This window comes from Myotis brandtii, unplaced genomic scaffold, assembly GCF_000412655.1.
Source record: "Myotis brandtii unplaced genomic scaffold, ASM41265v1 scaffold115, whole genome shotgun sequence".
Classification (NCBI taxonomy): Eukaryota; Metazoa; Chordata; class Mammalia; order Chiroptera; family Vespertilionidae; genus Myotis; species Myotis brandtii.
This window is the reverse complement of record NW_005353967.1, coordinates 6,058,898-6,064,796: the sequence shown is the minus strand read 5'-3', so window position 1 is coordinate 6,064,796 and position 5,899 is coordinate 6,058,898.

The window sequence follows — 5,899 nt, the reverse complement described above, 5'->3', positions numbered from 1 at the left end:
CCTGGAGGCCAGAAGTCTGAAATCACGCTGCTGGCAGGGCTGTGCTCTCTGAAGGCTCTGGAGGAGGTCCTTCCTCTCTCTTCCAACGTCTGGGACTCCAGGCGCCCCTGGGCTTCTGGCCGAATGGCTCCAGTCTCCGCCTCCGTTTTCACGTGGCCTCTCGCCTGCATCGGTGTCCTCTCCTCCTGCAAGGACACTTGTGGTCATTGGATCAGGGCTGACCCTCAATCCAGCATAAGCTCATCTTAACTCATCACATCTGCAAATACTTTCAAATACAGTCACATTCTGAGGTTCCGGGTGAGCGGGCGTGGGTTCTGGGGGTGCTGTTCAGCCCAGTACATGACCCAGGAAAACGTAGAGTCAGAATGCTCGAAATTTTCTGTTCTGTTTGGCACAAAAGGGACTTAGTAACAAATGCTCTCAGCAAAGCTCTTCTGCCCAGGTGGGTGTGGTCTTTGCGTTAATGTTGCCACCTGGAATCCTTATTTTGAGGCCACCCTTTCAGTGTCCACATTGAGCGACAATTGAACACTGTTCCATTTTTAGCATGTGTTGATTTAAGAATGTATCCAGATTTGAGCTCTATGCTCAGGAAAACTAGGTACTAAACCACGAATGCAGACAAACCTCTGGTGTACTGACCAGCTCGTTTTCAGCCACGCCGGAACTCGACCGTGCTCTGCAGCTCACCATTCGGTCCCCATCTGGGTCAGCTCTGTGACTCTTTGGTAGCCCGGCCTGGAAGGGAGGGTGCTGGCAGGGCGGGCCCGGCACTGTAGTCCAGCTCAGCCCCACATCTGGCCCCGTTAGACGCAGGATTGTGGATGTGGTTGTCTCTACATCTGGAACAACGTTTAATTAACCTGGGGCCAGTTTAGGCTCGTTGACTTACCTAGCTTGAGAAGAAACACAGCAGGGGTCCACTGTAGACTGAGGCACCCCCCTTGACAGGGGCTACGGGTCACTCCATGTGTGCCGCGCCAGCACAGCCAGGATCAGTGAGCCTGAGAGGGGGCGGTGAAGGATTGAGAAAAGACAGACAAGAGAAGAAAGCTGGGTCTGGGTGGGACAGTCTTCTCTGATGGAGAGCTAGCGACAGCGCCACGGCCTGAAAGCCAAGTCTTTATTTTATAGCCAGATTCCAGGAGGCAAAGTAAGGGCGTGGCTACAACGTTCTCGAGGGTTTCGAATCTACTCAATTACTTGCACCTGATCAAGCTTTGTTTACTTGCTGCACCTCCCGCAGCCTGTATCACTCAGCCACGTGGGACCACAGGTTCGGATCATAAGGTCAAGCTTCCAACTACAGCCTTTGGCTATAATTGTGCTGGGACTTACACGTGGCTTTGCCACGAGAGGATCGTGCCCTCTCATTAGTCCCAGGCTTGAACCTGTCCAAACGCTGTAGCCGCTCTCCACACCATGCACAGCAGTGTCCCCAAATGTTAAGGAGACTTTCCGCCTTGCAGTTTCCCTCCTCATAGTGCAGTTGAGGTAGGAGCAAGCTGCCTGCATCCTGTGGGAATAAGGCAGGACACAACACAACTGGCCAGCCCCTCCATCGCAGCAAAGTGCCCTTCATCCTCTCTCTGTCACACCCAGGTCCCATTCCTCAGGAAACCCGTCAACTTGATCTCTCATAATTAGCCATTTCTACCTCCTCCCCTTCCCCTGTGCCCCATTCCCATCATCCTCCCCTCTAACCAGACCTCAGCTTCTCCCCTCTACCTCTGCGAGCCAAGTGGGTGTTTGGAACATAAGGCTGGCCAATACCAGCACCTCCTCAGAGTGAAAGCCCAGGTGGCTGACACCCCTCACCCTGTGTCTTGACCCTGAACCTCTTCAGAGAGGGCCTACTCTGCTGGGGCCTCCTTGCTGGTCCTGCCCCAGGGCCTTTGCACATGCTGCCCCTCTGTCTAGATGCCTACCCCCCACAGTTCTGCTTGCTGCTTCCTGTGCTCAGGTGTCTGCTTACATGTCCCTCTCCAAAGGCCTTTTAGGATTCCCACCTGGCACCTTCCATCACCTCCCCTCTCATTTCTCTTCATAGTGCTAGGCTGGTACCTGCAGACCGGGTGATCAGCTGCTCCCTAGAGACACTGAGGGGCCTTTGAAGGCTCAGTTCTGCCTAATTCGTCCAACTGGATGCCAGGCAAAGCTGCCACAATGCCTGGAGCTTGGGTCACTCTCCTTAAATAGGAGGGACAGCCATTGTTTAATTTCTACACAAGGTGAACATGATCCCGCCCACAAAGTGGATGTCTCAACAGCGTAACAGTCACCCATTTGGGTGGAGTACACCATGCAGTCCTGGAAACAAAACAGCAAAACGCAGTGTTGGCTTTGGTCAGGACCGCCTCTCGGGGAGCTGCCAGCCTTACTGGGCTGACTGCCTCTTGGGGCTGAGCGCCTCTTGGGGCGCCTCTCTGGGCTGCATGCTTCTCTGGGCCAAGCACCTCTCTGGGGCTGACCATCTCTCTGGGATGAGCACCTCTTAGGGCTGACCATCTCTGGACTGAGCGCCTCTCTGGGGCTGACCATCTCTGGGCTGAGCGCCTCTCTGGGATGACCATCTCTCTGGGTTGACCCCCTCTCTGGGGCTGACCATCTCTCTGGGCTGAGTGCCTCTCTGAGGCTGACCATCTCTCTGGACTGACCACCTCTCTGAGATGACCATCTCTCTGGGCTGAGCGCCTCTCTGGGGCTGACCATCTCTCTGGGCTGACCACCTCTCTGGGATGACCATCTCTCTGGGCTGAGCACCTCTCTGGGCTGACCACCTCTCTGGGGCTGACCATCTCTTGGGGCTGACCATCTCTCTGGACTGACCACCTCTCTGGGATGACCATATCTTGGGGCTGACCATCTCTCTGGGCTGACCGCCTCTCTGGGATGACCACCTCTCTGGGCTGAGCGCCTCTCTGGGCTGAGCGCCTCTCTGGGGCTGACCATCTCTTGGGGATGACTATCTCTCTGGGCTGAGCACCTCTCTGGGCTGAGCGCCTCGCTGGGGTGCCCCTCATTGAGAAGCCTGAGCGTAAAGGTCTCCGGGCCTTGCAGGGACACCATCTGCCTCACCCTGAACTACACCCACTGCGGCCTGTGAGCTCCTCACCCGCTTCATGTTGATGGATACGTGGCAGGCACCCTGGCAGCCTTTTTCATGCCAGAACGAAACAAATTGGGTCTGTTCGGTCCTGTTCCTTGCGCCAGCTGGAATTTTGCTCACGATGAGGGCCAGCCCAAGGGGAAGGACTTCCTTTTGTTCTGCAATGTCTCCCAAGGAAATTGTAACAAGTTTGAGCTCTGAAATCAGAGAAGCAAACAAGAAACAAAAACAAAACCCAAAACAACAACAATAACAAAACCTGGCATATTTTTTAAATATATTTTTATTTCAGAGAGAAAGGGAGAGGGAGAGAGAGATAGAAGCATCAATGATGACAGAGAAACATTGATCAGCTGCCTCCTGTACGCCCCCCACTGGGGATCAAGCCCGAAACCTGAGCATGTGCCCTTGGCCGGAATTGAACCTGGGACCCTTCAGTCCACAGGCCAACGCTCTATCCACTGAGCAAAACTGGCTCGGGCAAAACCTGGCATGTTTTAATATACGAATTCAAACTGGAGATTATTTTAGCACACTCCTGGAAGTGCCTGGGCGGGTTGGCTTTGGAGCGCTGCTGTGCAGAGCCCCCGTGGGCCAGGGCTGTGGCTCATTACAGTGGGAGCCCCTCTGCCGTCAGCGCTGGCTAACATGAGGCTGCGGCCGTGGTCCTGGGCTGTCAGTCCGCAGTGGCAGGACCCTCCCGGGCTGTGTCCTGCCTGTAGCCCTGTGTGTCTCAGGTCTCAAGTGGTGAACCCTCCGAGACGCAGCCTCTTGTGCTCAGGAGCAAGAGAGGCCCAGGTTTGTCTTCTGAAATAAAAAAAGAAACGTACCTGATCCTAGGCTCAGAAGGACCTCCCTGCAGGTGGTGTACCAATCCCGGTGGCCTTTGGCTCATCCTTCCCTGGATGGTCCAACACGCCATGGTTGGCGTCCAGGCCTCTCGGCATCTTCCCCCCACCCCCCATTGCATCCCCTGCAGCTCCGGGCGTACCTGGCATCCCTGGGGTGACACCCACAGACCTTCAGTTGTTAACTCAGGAGTGTGATGCTTTCACAGCACTTGGCGCAATTACTGGTTACCCCTTACAACAGTCATTTCCCCTTCCACAGAGAGGAGACCAAGGCACAGTGGGGTGAGGAGATTTGCCCAAGGCACACTGCTTGGAGTCGTGCAGCTGGAACCCCAACCCAGGCAGCCCCCCAGGCCTGTGCTCTGACCAGCAGGCTCCCTTGCCTGTGGTAGGCACTGTGCGGCTCACAGGTTGTGGGGGACCCAGGCAGCAAGTGTCAGAACATGGGCCTCTGGTGCCCAGAGAGCTAAAGCAAGGGTGCATGAGAAGCTGGGGGGTGGAGGCTTCAGCAGTGACGTGGCATTGACGAAAGCTCTGACAGAAGTGGGAGAGGCCATCCCTGCATCTCCAGGTTCGGCCCGGGGTGGGGGCGCAGGTAGGACAGGGAGGAGAAGGGTGGTGACAGTAACCCCGGCCTACACTCCATCGCCGCCTCCCAGAATCGGCTACACTAAACGCCAGCATGGTTGCCTCCCAGACTTGTCTGCAGCTCTGGGAAGTTGGACACTTTGTCTGTGACAGTGTCGCCTGCTAGGAGAAGGGCCAGACGGCCCTTGGGCCCCACACCCACCGGGTCAGCATTCTCGGGCTTCCCAGACCCCGCCTTCCCAGCTGTGATAAAAGGGCTGGAGCCGAGAAGGGGGGCCGCCATTGCTTTGTTTAAAGTGGTTTAGGTTTTCTTTTCAAACAAAACTGTCTTTAGCCCTTGGAGCAGTGGTTCTCAACCTTCCTAGTGCCTCGACCCTTTAATACAGTTCCTCATGTTGTGGTGACCCCCAATTTCATTGTTACAAATTGAACATAATTAAAGTATAGTGATTAATCACAAAAACAATATTTAATTATATGTGTTTTCCGATGGTCTTAGGCGACCCCTGTGAAAGGGTCGTTCGACCCCCAAAGGGGTCGCGACCCACAGGTTGAGAACCGCTGCCTTGGAGAATGTGGTGCTATGGCTATTCGGTGAGGTTCCTCCAGAGGCCTGAGGTATATTTTAAGCAGAGACCAACCCTGCTTTCTTCAGGAAGCTCGGGGAGGGGTTGGGGTGATGAGTCAACCACATCTGTGGTCCGTGTGTGGAGGTGGTGACTCTGGCCCCCATGTCCCTAAGGAGAGGCTGCAGCCTGGCAGCCACCAGCAGAAAGGCCCCCGGCTAGAACGTGGTAACGGTCCTACGCTTCCTGCCTGTGGTCAGGAGGACCTGCTCCAGCCTGGCTCAGGCTCGGGACCTCCGTTGGGGATGTCCAGTGCCACCCAGTGTCCTATTGGAGTGGCTAGGGAGCGCAGGGTGGCACCGGCCTTCTGGCTGCGCTGAAGGGGAGCTGCCCAGAAGGTGCTGGGCCTAGTGTTCAGGGAGCCCTGTCCTTGGTTCCCCTTCTTTGGGGCTTGTCATGGACAGAACACCGCCCAGATGGAGAAGGAATGTGCTCGTCCTCTGTTGCAAGGACAGAGGGAACAGAGTTCCTGCTCTCAGGTTTTTCAGGGTCAGCAGGCAGGGCCAGTGGATGTTGACCACATCAGTCATGGCTTGTCTGGGGGGCTCAGAGCCCCGACAGGCAAGGATTGGGTCAAAGGCTTGCTGCCTGAGTGGCTAGACAATGTGTCCTTGGCTGGCCGGCCAGCTCCACCATCACGGTGCCAGACGGTCTTCATCCCGAGAACTCTGCGCCAGGGGTCTTTCCTGCTCTGTGGTTTGAGAACAACCTCAGAAGGACTG